Below are 19,729 nucleotides of genomic sequence, written 5' to 3'. Positions count from 1 at the left end.
AGGATCATATTTTTATAAGGCATTGCTTTTTTTTTTAGGGCAAAGGATAGAAAATCTTTTAAGGAATTAATGTCTATTCTCCATTCTATTAAGAGGGCAATGATTTATTGGCTTAGGGAGGCTGACTTGCTTCCTCTGTTCCTCATCTGCAAAATGAAGAGACTGAATGCAGTGATATCTAAAGTTCTTTGAATATCTGGCTACCAATAATTTGAATACTCTAATATTCTTCCCTCAGTTCATTCAGCTCCAGGTCTGCTTCTGAAGACAAGTTCCCAAAGTCTTCCTATTTACTTGCCACAGACTGGTATTCCTATGGTGGCTAGCACAGAGCTACTTATGGGCAAGTCTTTCAGTATTATCTTCTAGTTTTATAGATATTAATGGGATTGTACAACTTTAAAATTCCAAATAAGAGAAAAACATCTAGAAGCCCTCCATTAGTAACCTTGGAAGGTGTTTCTCAACATATTTTCAGTATCTATATATCATAATTTATCTTGAGCAATCATTGATCCCACTTTTGCTTTACACAATGCCATTTTCCATGAGCAATTTAATTATCTTCTAAGCAATTAACTTTAGTGGTCAAATGGGATTTAATATTTAAATCTTTTTGTAAACTGTATTATGATGACAATGACGATAATTACTACTATTGTAATATTGTAATATGGCATTGGAATCGACCTCAAGGCTTCATGAATGCTAGGCAAACATTCTACCATTAAGCTATATTCCAAACACCTTATTAACCATTTTTGAATGCCAGGGATCTTTCAGAACGAGTAGGTGTTAAATTCATGGACTTTAAGGCCTTACAGAATGCATGTGAAACTCTTGCTCTATCACCTATAGATCACATGACTCTGGATAAGCTTTGTTTTGGTTTTCCTAGGATATAAAATATAAACACAACATATACTGCCTATAAAAGTTTGCTTGGATTCAAGACTATATGCTGTCTACACAAATGCTGTAGTACTCCCCTATAGGGTCCTGTATTTAAACTTTGGTCCTGGCTTTATGCTACTGAGAGGTGATGGGCCATCTAAGATGGAAGGCTTTCACATCACTAGTTCTGTGCCCTTGAAGGAGATTTGTTAAAATGATGGAAAGCCGCCCAGCACAATAAAGGTTCTTGAGTGACTAACTATGCAACATGATATTATTTCAAGTCATACATCAGATACTTCCCCTCTAGCCTGCCTTCTGTCCTTTCTTGGCTATCAGTCCCCACCAGCACCTGTTGTTTCAGAGTGATTGACACCTCACTCTCTGAAGCCAGAACGAAATGACTTCAAATACTTGAAAACTAAATATTCATTTTCCTAACTGAATAAAGTCTGTGCATATGCAGTTATAAAATAATTGTTCCTGACTCGGGGAAAAGTTAACATGAGCTGAAATGAAAAAGCAAAGAAAGGGCCACTTTAAGCCTCTGCCCCACCCCCAGTACCTGAAACCTCTGTGAAGCTGATTAGGAAACCATGTACCCTTTGCATTTGTGCACCAGAAGGGTGAGTAGCAGATGGCATGGAGCAGAGTAGGACATGCTTCAAGTAGGGGCCCTGTGACTAGAGCACTCAAAACTTACCTACATAGTAGGAAAAAGCTAGTAGACAGGAATACATAAGACCCCTATGCCCTGGTCCACTATGGGTGGGTGGTGACATAATGGATAGTTTCTGTGAAATAAAGGAGATAGATAACAAAGTAACAACCCAGACCACTACAAAGTGACACCCACCCTGACTACACACAACAAATATCCCACACAAAGTTTTAAAGGCTGTAAACTCAATGCATTTGTACTACCTTCAGTGGTACAATGGTTTTACTTAATAAATAAGAAACATAATGATAGTCGCTTTTTTACTTACCTAACCAGTGTCTATGTTTTACTTATTAATCCTTTTAAAAAGATTTAATTTTTATTTTATGTATATGAATGTTTTTCTTACATGTATATAAGTACATCACAGATACACTATGCTCCTGGAGGCTGGAAAGAGGGTAGTGGATTTCCTGGAACTGGAGTTACAAACGATTATAAGATGGCTTGTGGGTGCTGGTAACTGAACAGAGTTCCTCTGCAAAAACAGTAAATAATCTTAACCACTGAGCAAACTCTCTAGGCCCTATTACCAATTTTTAAATTGACAAATAAAATTTGTAAATATTTGAGGTTGAACTGCATGATGTTTCGGCATATATGTGCCCTGTGAATGACTAAAGCTAACAGATATGTCTCTTACCCCACATGTCATCTTGTTGCAGTGAGATCTCTTACTGTACCATCTACCCCCTTAGCTATTTCTGTGTCTCTTGTTTTTCCCTTATCACAATGTTTTACATATGTAATAATCCCTTTAAGTATGAGCATTTTAGTGCTTTTTAATAAATATATACCATCTTGCTCTCAAGATGATTTAATAAATTTATACTCTAATGAGAAGGTCTACTCTCTCCAAAATTACTTATTATAAAATACATAGCTAACTTCCAATATTATGGCTCTAAATGTAATATATACTTGCTTATGGAAAAAACTTTTAATTTTAAAGCAACATATCACATACACATATATTTCTTGACAAAATTAACTCTGTGCCATTATTTTTAATGTAAACTAGTATCTTTGCCCAGTACAGAATTTATTTATGCAGCCCTTTATTTATAGGCATTTTTCTGGCTATGTAATTTTGTAATTTGCTAAATTTATAATATTTGAGCATATATTTGTCAATTTGTTCAATTATGCAACTAATATGAATTTAGAAGTGACTTTGCTGAGTTAAAGTTAGGCATCCTTATACTTATGTTCTTATTTTTTCAAATAAAAATTTAAATTTTTTTTTGTAATTCCACACATACATACAGAGTATTTTGATCATATTCAATTCCCAGTCTTCCACCTAAAATCCTTCTGGATCCACCATGCACTCACACTAATTAAAACAGTTATGTTGGGGCTGGAGAGATGGCTCAGCAGGTAAGAGCACTGACTGCTTTTCCAGAGGACTAAGTTCCTATATCAGCACTCCATGGAAGCTTACAACCTTCTGTAGCTTCAGTTACAGGGCATCTGATACCATCTTCTGGCTTCCACTAGTACCAGGCATTCATATAGTGCACAGACATACACACACACAAAAGGCCCATACACATTAAATTTTTAGGTTATACGGCTTACACTGAGTAATGCCAGGTATTGTTTGTTTTACTTTTATTTTAAATCCTGACCAGTCTCCCCACTACTTTTTTTCCCAGTCTTTCTCCCCCAACTCCCATCTGCCTGCTCAATTTTTTTTAAAAAAGGCAGACCTCCCATGAATGTCACCAAAACATGGCATATCAAGTTACAGTAAGACTGAACACCTCATCTTGTATTAAGACTGGGCAAGGCAACCCAGTATGAGGCATAGGGTCCCAAAAGGCAGTAAAGGAGTGAGAAACAGTCCCTGCCCCCACTGTTAGAAGTCCCACAAGAAGACAATGCTACTTTACTGTCACATATATGCAGAGCGCCCAGGTTAGTCCCATGCAGGCTCCCTGGTTGTGGGTTCAGTCTCTATGAGCTCCTGAGTTCAGGTTTATTGATCCTCTGGGTTTTCTTGTGATGTTCTTGACCTCTCTGGCTCTTATAATCCTTCCTCCCTCCTTTGAGTAGGATTCTATGGGTTCAGCATAATGTTTTCCTGTGGGTCTCTGCATCTGTGTCTATCAGTTGCTGTATGAAGCATCTCTAATGACTACTGGGCTAGGCTTCAATTGTTAGGCATCACTGCTTTGACATTTTTCTCCTCTAGTCATGTTTGATTCTATCCTAGGTCTCTCTGGGCCATCCAGTCTCTGATACCTGGTGCTCAAGACAGTGTCAGGGGTGGGCTCACTCTTGTGGTATGGATCTCAAGCTGGACCAGTCATTGGTTGGCAACTCCCACAATCTCTGCTCCACATTTATCGCAGAACATCCCATAGGCAAAATAGATGGTAGGTTGAGTTTTATGTGGCTGGGTTGGTATCCCAACCCCACTGGAAGTCTTGCCTGGTCAAGGAGATGACCAGTTCAGGCTACATATCTGTAATTGCTAGGAGTCTTAGCTGGGGTCACTTCTGTAGATTCCTGGGAGTTTCCTTTGCACCAGGTTTCTACCTGACCTTAAATGCCTCCTTTTCCAGTCAGCTCTTTCAGCACTCCCCCCTCCCACCTGATTCTTTATGTTCCTATCTCTACCTGCCACATGTCCACCACAAAACTCTCTTCTAGTTCCCCTTCCCAGGGAGATCTGAGTGTTCCTTTGGACACTCCTTGTTACCTAGCTTCCCTGGGTCTGTGAATTGTAGCATGGTTATCCTTTACTTTACAGCTGAGATCCACTTATAAGTGAGTACATATCATGTTTGCCTTTCTTCATCTGAGTTACCTCACTCAGGATGATTTTTCTCAAGTTCCATCCACTTGCCTTTGAATTTCGTGATGTCATTGCTTGTAATAACTGAACAACACTCCACTGTGTAAATGTAACATATTTGCTTTACCCATTCTTCAGTTGAAGAACATCTAGGATGTTTTCAGGTTCTGGCTGTTCTGAATCAAGTTGCTATGAACATAGCTGAGCAAGTGGCCTTGTGGTATGATTGAGCATCTTTTGAGTATATGCCCAAGTGTTGTATAGCTGGGTCTTGAGGTAGATTGATTCCCAATTTTCTGAGAAACCACCATATTGATTTCCAAAGTGGCAGTATAAGTTTACACTCCCACCAGCAATGAAGGAGTGTTCCTCTTGCTCCACATCCTCTCCAGCATGACCTGTCACTTTTGTTTCTGATCTTAGCCATTCTGACAGGTGTAAGATGGAATCTCAGAGTTGTTTTGATTTATATTTCACTGATGGCTTTGGATGTTGAACATTTCTTTAAATGTTTCTTGGCTATTTGGCATTCTTCTGTTGAGCGTTCTCTGTTTAGATATGTACCACATTTTTAATTGGATTATTTGGGTTTGAGATGTCTAGTTTCTTGAGTACTTTATATATTTTGGAAAAAAATCCCTCTGTGAGATATGAGGATAGTAAAAATCTTTTCCCACTCTGTAGGCTGCCATTTTGTTCTATTGACAGTGTGCTTTGCCTTACAGAAACTTGTCATTTTCATGAGGTCCCATTTATTAATTGTTGACCTTAGTGTATGATCTACTGGTGTTTTGTTCAGGAAGTTGTCTCCTCTGCCTGTGCATTCAAAGCTATTTCCTACTTTCTCTTCTATCAGGTTCAGTGTAAATAAATTTATGTTGAGGTCTTTTTCCACTTGGACTTGAGTTTTGTTTAGGGTGATAGATATGGATCTATTTGCATTCCTCTTCACACCAACATCCAGTTAGACCAACGCCATTTGTTGATGATGCTTTTGTTTTTTCTATTGTATAATCAAGTGTCCTTAAGTGAGTGAATTTATGTCCGGATCTTTGATTGATTCCATTGATCTGTCTGTTTTTAAGTCAATACCATTTGGTTTTAACCAACATAGCCCTGTAGTAGAGCTTGAAGTCAGGGATGGTGATACCTCTGGAAGTTTTTTTATTGTACAGGATTGTTTTAGCGATCCTGAGTTTTTTGTTTTTCCATATGAAGTTGAGTGTTGTTCTTTCAAGATCTGTAAAGAATTGTGTTGGGACTTCAACAGGAATTGCATTGAATCTGTAGATTGCTTTAAGTAAGATGGCCATTTTTACTGTGCTAATCTTACAAATCCTTGAGCATGGGAGGTATTTCCATCTTCTGATATCCTCTCAAGTTTCTTTCTTCAAAGATTTGAAGTTCTTGTCATATAGGTCTTTCACTTGCTTGATTAGAATTACCTCAAGATATTTTATATTATTTGTGGCTATTGTGGATGGTGTTGTCTCACTGATTTCTTTCTCAGCCCATTTATCATCTGTATATAGGAGGGCTACTGATTCTTTTTTAGTTAATCTTACATCCAGCCACTTGACTAAAGGTGTTTATCAGCTGTAGGAGTTCTCTGGTAGAATTTTGGGGGTCACATGTATACTATCATATCATCTGTGAATAGCAATACTTTGACTTCTTCCTTTCCAGTTTGTATCTACTTTAGTTGTCTTATTGCTCTACTCTAGCTAGAACTTCAATTATTATGTTGAATAGATATGGAGAGAGTGGACAACCTTGTCTTGTTCCTAATTTTAGTGGGATGGCTTTGAGTTTCTCTCCATTTTATTTAATGCTGGCTACCTGTCTGCTGTATATTGCCTTTATTATGTTTAGGTATGTCCCTTCTATCCCTAACTCTCCAAGACTTTTATCATGAAGGGATATTGGAGTTTGTCAAAGGCTTTTTCAGTATCTAATACAATGACCATGTATTTTTTTTTCCTTTCAGTTTATTTATATGGTAGATTACTTTGACAGATTTTCATATGTTGAACCATCCCTGCATCTCTGGGATGAAGCCCACTTCATCATGGTCAATGATCTTTTTTTGCATTTATCTTCATGAGGGAGATTGGTCTGTAATTCTCTTATTTTGTTGAGTCTTCATGTGATTTTTGGTACTAAGATGACTATGGCCACATAGAAAGAGTTTGGCAGTGTTCCTTCTGTTTTTATTTTGTGGATTAATTTTAGGAGTATTGGTAGTAATTCTTCTTTGAAGGTCTGGTAGAATTCTGTGCTAAATCCATCTGGCCCTGGGCTTTTTTTTGGGGGGGGGCAGAGTTTTAATGACTGCTTCTATTTCCTTGGGGGATATAGATCTATTTAAATTGTTTATCTGATCTCAGTTTAACTTTGGTAAGTGGTATCTTTCAAGAAAATTGTCCATTTCTTTTTGATTTTCTAATTTTGTGGAGTACAGGTATTTGAAGTATGACCTAAAGATTTTTTTGGGTTTCCTCAGAGTCTGTTGTTATATACCCTTTTTTGTTGCTGATTTTGTCAATTTGGATATTCTTTCTCTGTTTTTTAGTTAGTTTGGATAAGAGTTTGTCTATCTTGTTGATTTTCTCAAAAACCAACTTTTTGTTTCATTAATTCTTTGTATTGTGTTTTTTTTCCCCCTATTTTTATTGATTTCAGCCCTGGGTTTGATTGTTTCCTGCCATCTACTCCTGCTAGGTGAGTTTAGGTCTTTTGGTTTTGGGGCTTCACATGTGCTATTAAGTTGCTAGTATAAAATTTCTCCAAACTCTTTATGAAGTCACTAAGTGCTACGGATTTCCATCTCTTAGTACCACTTTCATTGTTTCCCATAGGTTTGAGTATGTTATGTATTCATTTTCATTGAATTCTAGGAAGTCTTTAATTTCTTTCTTTATTTCTTCCTTGACCCTGTCATAATTTAGTTGAATTGTTTGGGTTTCTATAAGTTTTTAGGTTTTCTGTTGTTGAAAATCAATTCTAATCCATGGTGGTCTGACAGGATATAGGGGTTTATTTCAATTTTCTCGTATCCATTGAGACTTGCTTCAGTGATCAAATATGTGGTCAATTTTGGAGAAGAGTCCATGAGGTGCTGGGAAGAAGGTATATTCTTTGGTGTTTGAGAGAGATGTTCTGTAGATATTTGTTATGTCCATTTGCGTCATAAAGTCTGTTAATTCCATTATTTTTCTATTTAGTTTCTGTCTGGATAACGTCCATTGATGAGAGTGGGATGTTGAAGTCTCCCACTATTAATGTGTGGGGTTCAATGTGTGATTTAAGCTTTAATAATATTTCTTTTACAAATATGGGTGCCCTTGCATTGGGGGCATAATTGTTTAAACTTGAGACAACATTGTGATGGATTTTTCCTTTGATGAATATGAAAAGTCCTTCATCTCTTTTGATTAATTTTGTCTTGAAATCTCTTTTGTTAGATATTAGGATAGCTACACCTGCTTGTTAGGTCCATTTGATTGGAAAAATCTGTTTTCAACCTGTTACTCCGAGGTAATGTCTATCTTTGATGTTGAAGTATGTTTCTTTTATGCAGCAGAAAGATGGATACTGTTTTCATACTCATTCTGTTTGCTTGAGTCATTTTATTGGGAAATTGGATCCATTGATATTGAGAAGTATTAATGATCACTGAATGTTTTTTCATATTATTATGTTGGCTTTGGTGGTAGTAGTTGTGTGTGTGTGTGTGTGTGTGTGTGTGTGTGTGTGTGTGTGTGTGTGTGTCTGTGCGCGTGTGCGCGCGCGTGCGTGCTTGCGTGCATACGTGTGTGTATGTATGTATGTATGTATGTGCTTTCCCTTGATTTTGTTGGTGTGAAACTATCTATTGTCTGTGTTTATGTGGGTGTAGTTAAATTTTTGGGTTGGAGTTTTCCTTCTTGTACCTTCTGTAAAGCTAGATTTGTGGACAGATACTGTTTAAATTTGACTTTGTCATGAAATATATTTTTTTCCTCCATACGTGGTTGTTGAAAATTTTGATGGGCATATTAGTCTGAGCTGGTATCCATGGGCTCTTAGAGTCTGTAAGACATCTACCCAGGCCCTTCTGGCTTCTAGAGTCTCCATTGAGATGTCAGGTATAATTCTTATAGGTCTGCCTTTATATGTTATTTGGCCTTTTTCTCTTGCAGCTTTTAGTGTTCTTTCCTTGCCTTTATATTTAATGTTTTGATTATTATGTGAGGTGGGGACTTCCTTTTTTGAATACATCTGTTTGGTGTTCTGTAAGGTATTTTTTTTAACCTTTATTGGCATGTCCTGCTTGAGGTTAGGGAATTTTTTTCTATGATTTTGTTAAATATTTTTTTCTGGGTTTTTGAAATGCAGTTCTTCTACTTCTACTCCTATTATTCTTAGGTTTGATCTTTTCATAGTGTCCCAGATTTCTTGGATGTTTTGGGTTAGGATTTTTTTTTAGCTTTAACACTTTCCTTGACCTATGAATCTATTTCTTCTATTACTTCTTCAATATCTGAGATTCTCTCCTCCATCTCTTGAATTCTGTTGGCAGTGTTTGCATCTGTAGGTCTTGTCTGCTTATCTAGATTTTCTATTTCCTGAATTCCTCCAGTTTATGTTTTCTTTATTGCTTCTCTTTTGTTTTTCATGTCTTCAATATTTTTCAAACCTGGTTTTTTGTTTTTTGGCTTTCTTGGCATTCTTTAATGGATTTATTGATTTCCTTCTTTTTTTCAGTTGTTTTTCCCTAAATTTCTTTAAGGGAGCTTTTCATCTCCTGTTTAAACACCTCTATCATCATCATAAAGCTGGTTCCAAGGTTGTTTTCTTGTTCTTCAGCTGTGTTGGAATATTCAGGGCTTGCTGTAGTGGGATGGCTGGGCTCTGGTGGTGACATTGTTGTTTGTGTTCTTACACTTACATTTAGGTACATGAATCTGGAGTGATTATAGGTCTAGGTACCAATTTCTGTCTTCGTTGGACGGATGTTTTATTCCTTGGCTTAGGTTTCCTCTCTGGTCTTCTGGTTATCATAGGCTGTGATTGGGTAGAGGGTCTCTGCCTTGGTAACTGGACTTCTGATGACCTAGATGGCCTCTGGTCCAGCAGGGGGTTGCTACCCAAGTTTGGGAGCTTAAGTTTTGGCTATGTATGCGTGTGTGTGTCTTTGATCAGGCTGAGGGTTTTCTGGGTTTCAGATGCTGTCCCGGCCTCTGATTGGGTGGAAGGCTGTTTTTCAGGATACTGGCCAAGCTTCTGGTTTTCAGTAAGCTGGCCTGGCCTCTTAATCTTTTTTCCTACATGTTAAAAAAAGTCAATTTTATACTTACTTGAGTTTTTCCTACATGAATTCTACATTTAAATCACTTCAACCCTTTCATCTCTTTCTGTGTTCCCCATATCAAATTCATGGCCTATTCTTCTTTAATTATTATCACACACACACACACACACACACACACACACACACACACACACACACCGATACTACTAAGTGGATTCAATAGGCTTTTACATACTGAGTCTATTTAGTGTTGTTCATATGTATATGTGTTTAATGCTGAGCACTAGAGATTGAATAACCTATGAGGGGGGACATTCCTGGAAAAAACAGGCTTGTTCTCTCTCTCTCTCTCTCTCTCTCTCTCTCTCTCTCTCTCTCTCTCAGGATTACCTATAGCACTTGATGTGGGGGTGATGGCTTGTAAAATTTCCCCCTCCATGTTGTGACATTAACTACAGGTCTTATTATGCTGGTCTTGTTTAGGCAACAACACTGTTGAGATTTCATGAGTACATCTTTCTTCACACCTCGAAGAAATCATCTTCCAGCAGGTTTTGTGGTCCTTTGGCTCTTACAATTTTTCTCCTCCTGGGGTAACCCAGACCTAGAGAAAGGGATAAAAGTGTCATTTCTGCATCATTGGGGGATATCTTGTAGGGCCAGTCATTGTCATGATTCATAGACTTTAAGCAGGATAGACTTTTCCTTCTTGGCAGCTTGCATCTTCAGACACTGTGAGAGTTAGTTCTCTGGTATGAGGCTTCCAGGTCAGTTCCAACTCAGTTGTACTGGAGATTTTGTCTGTTCATACTGAGACAAGTTTTCTCTCTGTGTCCCAGTGGGTTTAAACTTATGGTCAGCCTTTTGTCTCGGCTTCTCAAGAGCTGGGATTTCTGATGTGAAGCATTTTTCTGGCTCTTGGCTGCCTTTCTGATGTCAAGCTTAGAATGATGTTATTCTTAGAGTACACACATGTTTTCTAGTGTAGGTTTAAAGTTTATTTCCTTTACTTGTATCTTAAACTCTTTTGGAAATCTTTAAGTTAAGCTGTTAGATCAGAACTTAATTTTATTTTGACCAAATTTAGCCTTTTCCCCAGCACACTTGGTTATTTTATGCTTTTAAAGTTGACTTTTATAATATTCCAGCCTCCATTTTATTTGTCTGTTTCAGAAATCTCAATTCTGCTCCACTGCTTCATTTTCAATGTGCATAGTTAAGTCATTCATTTCTTGATATTCCCTAAAATATGTGAGTCCTCATTATTCTGTGTAAATATTTCTTCTCTGTTTTCTTACAAGTAAATATAATACATGTGCAGATAAATCTTAACAAGTTAAGAAATATTTTGTTTTAATTTTGGTAAAATACTGTGCTGAATTTATCGAATAAGTTAGGAGGTAATCATATCTATTCAAAAGTTTGTTTTTCTGTCCAGAAGTATGCTTTATCTAAATTACATTTTAGTCAATCAAGTTTTATATTTTTATACTGTTTTTCTCGTATTATAAATAAAACAGAGCATAATTATTGACACATGTCAGTTACCTTGGCACATAAGAACCAATTCAAAGTGCCTAAAGCACCACTGTCCCCATTGTCCCAGCCCTGACAAAAGCCTTACTTGATGTTTCTGTTTACTTTTACTGCTTTAAGAGTCATATGAGAGTACTTTTACATTTTTTGTTAATTTTTGAAAAATTCACAGAAATATTCAAGATACTTTAATTGTCTCTACCTTCCATTCTTCCAATGACCTCTGCCCCCATCCTCAATGTATTTGCATATATATATATATACACACATATACATACACACACACACACAAACACACACACACACACACACACACACATATATATATGCTCCTGTGATCCCTACTGGTGCTGCCTCTATGTTCATGGCTGTGTAGTTACCCAGTGGGTCACAGACAACCTGCTAGTGGCCACCACTCAAAGAAAAGTGAATCTGCCTCCTAGCAGACATCAACTACCAATAGTTCTTTAGATAGAGACATGGTTTAGGAACCCCTCTTGCCTTCTAGAATTTTTAACTGACATGAGACCATACAGGTCTTGTGTAGGCAACTGCAGTTGCTGTGAGTTTGTGTATCCAACAGTGATGTAAGTCCAGAGGAAAGCATTTCTGCCCTATTCCATATCCCCTGGCTCTTATATTCTTTTCAACATCTCTTCTGTGATGTTGTCTAAGCCTTGGGGTGTGAGGTATGAGTGGAGGAGAAGTGATACAGATTTCAATTATTCTCAGCCCATTGAACAGTTATGAATCTCAGTAGTTGCCAGTACATTTACATATATTTTCATGCCATGCTAGCTGTGTTTTCTCATATGTAAATTTACTGCTGGTTTTTTTTCAAGTGCTTATCTAATAGATTTATAACCAATGTGACTGATGAGGTGTGTGTCTGACCTGGCTGCTGCCGAGTCCCAAGAACAGTAGGTAATCCATAGGCATTAGCTGAATTAGCCAACCACCCACTGATATGTAGCTATAGTAAGAGTCTATTTGGGATTTAAGCTTTTGGTTTTGTTTTCAAGTATATTCTTTTAAAATAAATATTTGGCTTTTAAATTTTCCAGTATAGAATTATTGGTGTGATACTTTGGTGTCTAGTATTTTTGACCTTATTCTAAGGTAGTTCAATCTGAGATCTTTACTTTCTCCTACAAACAAACAAACAAAAAAATCACATTTGAGCTGGAGAGACTGGTGAGTGGTCAAAGCTCTCACTGTAAGCATGTGAGGACCTGAGATTGGATCCCAGAAGCTGTATAAACGCTGGGTGGGCACAGTGGACTGATAATCCATAGGTGGGCTCTCTGTAATCCAAGTGCTCAGAATGCATAGGCCGGGATCCCTAGAGCAAACTGGCCAGTGATATTTCCAGTGTCTGTGAGCTCTTATTCCACTGAGAGACCTGACCTCAATTAATAAGATGGTCAGTGATCTCAGAAGGCTCCCAACATCAACTCACGCCTCCACATGTACGTATATACACATATCTGTGCATTTGTGCAAAAAGAATATCCCCACATACCTTGAACATGTATGTATGCCTGCATCACACACCACACACATACACACACATGTAAGTGACACACACATATAGAAAGACACACATACATTTACAAACCATGATAATACTGACTCTTCTATTCCATTATTACATTTTTTTGTTTGACATTAGCTAGAAGTTACAAATTGCTGGATGTTAGGCTTCCTTTTTTCTTGACAGTATTTTATTTTGTTTTGGGGAAAGCAAAGAGATTGCTAAGGATTTGGATCTACAATACAAGTGAATGTCAAACACATGTTCTACTTCTGACCTACTCTTCTGGTCATGTACAACATTTTCTACTAATTTCAGATAAACATTATACTAAACAATTCATTTTTAATTGTGAACTTTCTTGAAATTACTTTTTTCCTCATTAGAAATGAATGTCAAAATTTCCTTAAAAGAGTGAAAGAGAACATATCATAACCCAGGTGTAACATCCCTGGGTATAAACCTGAAGGATTCTTAATTTAACATATGATAGGTATCTTTGTACCTCTGTTGTCTATTCACAAGATCTGTGAGAGGAAATCAGCCTAGTTGTTTATCAACAGATGAATGCAAAATAAAATAATGGTTTATGTTCATAAAGTAGTTTTATTCAGCCATAAAAAGAACAAAATTTCAACACTTGCAGAAAAATGGGTACAACTAGAGATTTCTATTAGACAAGAAATAAACCAAACTATTCCCTCTTTTGATTCATTTATGAATATCAGATTTTACATAGATATGTAAGATAATAATTCATGAAACAGAAGTAAGGCTGGAAGAATGAAGGGGACCAGTGGTAGGTATGAGCATGAGTGAGGGTAGGCAAAGGGGTGAACATGTGCAAAGTGCTGATATATTTGAATGAAAATGTCTGCATGAAGCCTGCCACTATTTTGCATGGATATATACCAATCGCTTTTAAGAATAATGAAAGACTTCAAATATTACCAAATGCTCACCTAGCACCTACTGAGATCTTTATATATTTTTCTTTTTAAATGATATTGTGGTAAATTACATGTATCAATTTCCAAAGTAAAAGTTCTTCATTTCTAGAAAAAAATCTTTGTGGCTAATTTGATTGTTTTATATTATTTTCGTAAGACTCACTTTTTAAAAATGTCTTTCTTGATGTTGCATTGAATTCATGATTCCTGTCCCTTCCATCATCATATCCAGCAAGTATTATGAGACATACAGTAGTTTTAGAATTTATTTACATTATATTCTAATTATAATTATTCTCAAGTTATTATTATCATCTTACTTTATGAAAAGGTTTTAGAATAATTGAGTACTAAGTCTCAAAATGTTCTTTACAGTAGAGTGAGAATTTGGATCTAGATTTACTTAGCTTCCAAGCTTCCATGTTTAAGCATTTCATGTTCTTTGTATAATGGAGAGATTGGCTTGTAGATTATGTCTCAGTGCTCCATTTGTCAAATTCTATTATCAAGGTTATGCTAGTCAAGATGAATGGAATTGTCTTCTGTCTCTTCCGATGCTATTAAACATTTTAAATAGCATAAGATTAAATTATTTCTCCATATATGACAATCTGTCTATTTTGTTGTTGTATAATTATGGTTTCTGTTTTCTTTTTCCTTTATCAGACTTGTTAAATTTTACCCATTTTATTGGCCTTTAAAAGGGAAACAAATACTTTGTATATCAATTATAATGCTTTTCCTAATTTACTTTAGTCTTGGAATATTTCTTGGTTTCTTAGAGTAAATCATTCCCTCCCAGAGATTATAAGACTAAGGAAAGCTGACTGTTTTTGTTTCACTCTTACTCTTACTGCTAAGTTGTACCACGCTAACCATGTTGTGTCAGTCAGCTCTCCCTATCTAATGAAATATCTGCAGCAGGTTACATTTTAAAGGAGGTTTATTTAGCTGACAGTTTGTGAAGCCCAAAGTCAGTATTGCCTGGCACAGGTCCTGTACTGAAAGTTGTTCTTTGCTTCTGTCACTTTGTGACACACAGTAATGATGGGAACAAGAAAATAATCTCTTGAGTCATAAAGCATAGAGAATGGAAGGGGCCAAGCTTGCTACTTTACAACTCTCTCAGGTTAAGAGCAACCAAGGGGTTGCACAAGAACCACCTCATCTTCTGCCCCCTGATTGGTACCCCAAGAACCTCCAACGTTGCTCCACCTCTTTTTTTTTTTTTTTTTTTTTTTTTTTTTGGTTTTTCGAGACAGGGTTTCTCTGTGTAGCTTTGCGCCTTTCCTGGGACTCACTTGGTAGCCCAGGCTGGCCTCGAATTCACAGAGATCCGCCTGGCTCTGCCTCCCGAGTGCTGGGATTAAAGGCATGCGCCACCACCGCCCGGCTAACTCCACCTCTTAAAAGTTCTAACATCACACAAAAGCACCACTGTGGAGATGATGCCTCTTGAACATGAACCTTCAAGAATACAAAAACTGTATCTAAACTATAACACTAATGAAACTGATATACATTTTATACATTCTATGGGACACAGAGATGGTCATACCTGGTCTACCCAAAATATATGAAAAGTTCGGTGATGATTTGGGTGTGTATCAGTAGGATTTGGAAGTGAAAAAAGTGGAAAAGAACTGCTAGGGAGTGAGACAGTTTCCATCCTCTCCTACTATATCTAATACAGGTCTTAGAATGAATTAGTAAAACCATGATATAAGCATTCTTATGAAAAACCATCTGTAACTATCAACAGATCTTTCACCATAAAGCAATGTATAATTTAAACAATCAAAAACAAGCCCAAGAAAATAGAAGTTAAAAAGTTATTTGAGTAAATTTTAGTGATCATGCTGTTACTAAAGGATCCAAAAAAAGAGAAAAATATGCCATGGGTTAAAAACAGATGTGTCTGTCTGTCTGTCTGTCTGCCTGTCTGCCTGGTCTGCCTCTCTCTCTCTCTCTCTCTCTCTCTCTCTCTCTCTCTCTCTCTCTCTCTCTCTCTCACACACACACACACACACACACACACACACACACACATACATGTACACACACATACATGTACACACACACACATACATGTACACACACACACACACACACACACACACACACACACACACACACTGCACAGTACCAGTAGATGTTGCATAACAAAATAAAACATAGAAATATAATGATAAAATACTCTGAAACTCTAATGTAACATTATTTTTCTGCAAGTATCCCATCCATGTGCCTGTGCACTTCCCTCTAGATTACTCCTATAATAGAGAACACTTTGCCCTCTTTAAGAGGAAGGCTGTTTGAGCAGGACAGTACAATGTAAATACAATGTCCCCTTCTGAACCACTGCTTATCTCTCTCTTCTCAGGATGAAGACGACCAGGATTACTTTGCATTGTCATCCCAGGTCCTGCTTTCAACCTCACCTATGATGCTTATCATCTGTGGGGGGAAAAAAGAGGAACATTAAAAGAGGAACATTTGATTCTTTCTTATAACAAACACTGAGATAGTGAAATTGATATTACCATGTCTCTTCTGATTTACTCAGAAAGTTCGGGTAACTTTGACCGTGTAAGAGAAAAAAGTATTATAATTAAAGATAAGCTAGGGAGATCGACCAGTAGATAAAATGCTTCCTGCACAAGGATGAGGAACTGAGTTTAGATCCCCAACACGCACACAAAAAAAAGTCAGGTGAGTTTGGCAGCCTGTTAGCAATCCCAGCTCTTGAGAGGCAACCAGATGCCGGGGTAGCCTAGCTAGCTACTCGAGCAGAAATGGAATGCTCTAGGTTCAGTGAGAGACCTCTCCTTAATAAATAAAGTAGAGAACAATTGAGGAAGACATCCAGTGTCCGCCTCTGACCTCACGAAATACATGGACACAATCCCCCCCATACTAATTTTTGTTAGCATACAAGGCATTGGGTTTGATTATATTGCATTCATACGCATACACAAACACACACATATTCATGTATGCACACATGCATACATGCACATACATCTACCCCTACACACACACATACACTCACATACACCCACCCCCATGCATGTCAAACACACACACACACACACACACACACACACACACACACACACGCACACACACACACACACCCTTATACTCTAGTCTCATCCTTCTCCTTGTCCCAATGCGCTCTGCCATCCTAGCTGTTCTCTAGTTGGTTCTCTTCTTCCCACTATGCAATTCTCACTTCTGTTTTATGTCACATGTATCCCATTAGCTTCTCTTCCCCTACCTTGAAGAACACTTCCTCTCCTCTTATTGTTCCCTTTCCACTTTCATTATTTACGCACAGATACGTACTGTGGAGATACATACTATGTATGAGCACACAGGCACACACAGTTATGTATGTACATATTTACATACATATGCATGTGTATTTAAATGTGACCCCAGCTTGTTTCATCTTCATTTGTTTGATAGATTGGCTTCTACCTTTGGTTCTCATTCTATGATTGTCATTATCAGTGAAGTGTGTTTCTTGGAAACACTGGCTATTTAGGTCTAGTTTTTAATCTAGCCCACTAGACTATATCACTTTTTGGGTGGGTTGAAGTCACTTACAAGTAATATAATTATTGAAGAAAACTGTTAATTTCTTTAATTTTTCTATTTTGTTTTCTGGTTGATCAAGTATATTGGCTATTATTTCCCTGTGATTTTTATTTGATTTCTTGAGAATATACTTACAACATTTCTGGATTCTTTTCAATATTTCAATTTTTTCTGAGTTTTTCTTCGTGATGCTTTTTCCTCCCTAAGTCAACCTTCTTATCAATTTTGTTGACTTTTCCCTCTAGGTTGTTGACTTTCTTTTCATGGCCCTGGTTGAATTTTCCCTCACATTTGTATCTATCATTTTTGTCATCATTGATCAGTTTTCCTAATAAAATTTTTAAATCTTCCTCCAGTATATTGCTATGTCAGAACCTTGAATTTAGACTCTTTGGGAAAATCACATTAGATTGCTGTTTCGTGTTTCTAAACTCCAGGTGTCATGTTGGTGCGGCAAGTACTTTATCCACTGAGCCATCTCCCCAGATGCAGATTCCTGTTTCTTTATAAGAACATTTTACATAGTTGAAATAATCCTGTAAGTATAATTTCACATTCCTTTCTTTACTTGATAACTTGACACAATTATAGTTAAATTGATAACTCATATTAATAAAATAACCTAACAAAAATATTTCATATTAGTAAAAGTTTCATAGGCATAATTAGGGAATAATAAATATGACGTTTAAAATTAAAATGAATGCTTTCACTTTTTTAAAATCCATTTATTATTTTAAATAAAATATCAAGTCTGTTTGACCTTTGAAGCCACCTCTGTTTATTCTGATTAAAAAATAATAAAAATTGGTGGCTAATTTTTGTCCTCAGTTCCTATAAAACGAATAATTTTATCCTCAGAAGCTTTCATCAACAAACATTCATCTTCATGTTTGGTATCTGCAAGGAGATGCTCATCCTGTCTCATTCTGGACCTGACTAGATACGCAGTAGGTTTTTAGAATAGTTCTTTCTCAAAATGAAGTCTGATAGTTTTCAGAAGACCATTTAATTCTTTTCAGAGACTTAGACATTGAGCCAACACACTGCCTCTTCCACTCATTTCCATGTGGAGAGGTCACCTGGTAAGTTTCAGTGTTGAAGGGCAGGAGGTTGGAATAGGAAGAGCAAGGATATGTTTTCTAAAGCACTAAACACCACAATTTGTCCTTATTCATCATGGAGGAGCATGCTCAGAGTTTTGTGTAAATTTGTTAAGGAATATATTTGTAAGGAGAGGCACTAAACACCTCTAATTTGTGATACTTGAAACGACTTGATTTGCCAAGAGGACTTTGCTGCATTCCCAGAATAATGCCGTAAACATACAGAGCAAATTTTGTGGAAGTGGCAATGCATGAGAGATTAAGGTATGTCTGCAGAACTGAATAATGATAGAAACTGAAAATGTGCTTAGTTCAGATATTTTCATGCTCTGATAAATGAGGTACAGTGGTACCCTAAATCTGAATTTAAGAAAAAAAACAGGGTTTCTTTTAAATATACAGCAAACTTAGGCTTTTAACAGAACAGTTTTGTGAGCACAGATGAATTGCAATTTGAGTCCCTGCAGGACAGAGAGTATGATAGGGTGAATATCTTCCCCAAAGGTGTTGGAATACTAGTAACCAGAACCTCTACGTTACTGCCTGTGTAATAAAGGGGACTTCACATATATGATTTGGTTAAAGAGATTTTGGCATAGGAAAATAATCTTGGATCACCTGAAACTTCCCCAAATGTAATCACAGTGCCCTTATGGGCAGGTGAGGGGCATTTTATAACAGATAGGGGTAAGACAACATGACTGAGATGGAAACATAGCCTGGAAGGAAGGTGAAGAAAGAGGCCAGAAATCAAGAAATATGTGTCCTTTAGAAGCTGTAAAATGTGAGGAAGCGGCTTTATCTCTATGCCTTCTACGGGGTAGGTAGCTTGGCTAATGCCTGGATTTCAATTCAGTGCAACTCTCTTTAGACCCATCATCTTCCAAACTGTGGGGAATAAATGAATATAGTACAGTATGGTAGTTAGTTATAGCAGTGATGGGACACATACTCATAGTACCCAATAAAGGTGGCAACATTTTTAAATCGACCTGTATATCGGAGACATGGTTATGCTAAGAAATATGTGATTAAAGAAATTTCTGTGGATATATATGAGCCTTAGGCACTAGAAATGAAGCCTTTCAGTTATGATATGTTGAATTCTGTTCACCAAAAACAAAAAGTTGGCATTCTAACATCCAATAGCTATGATAGTGAACTTATTTGCAAATAATAGTATTTTTAAAACTTTATTTTATTTACCTATTTTTAAGTGTATGGTATATGTCTGTGTGTCTGTGTGTGTGTGTGTGTGTGTGTGTGTGTGTGTGTGTGTGTGTATGTAT

Source organism: Peromyscus eremicus, chromosome 9 (assembly GCF_949786415.1).
Source record: "Peromyscus eremicus chromosome 9, PerEre_H2_v1, whole genome shotgun sequence".
NCBI classification, from domain to species: Eukaryota; Metazoa; Chordata; class Mammalia; order Rodentia; family Cricetidae; genus Peromyscus; species Peromyscus eremicus.
This window is presented reverse-complemented; position numbering follows the sequence as displayed.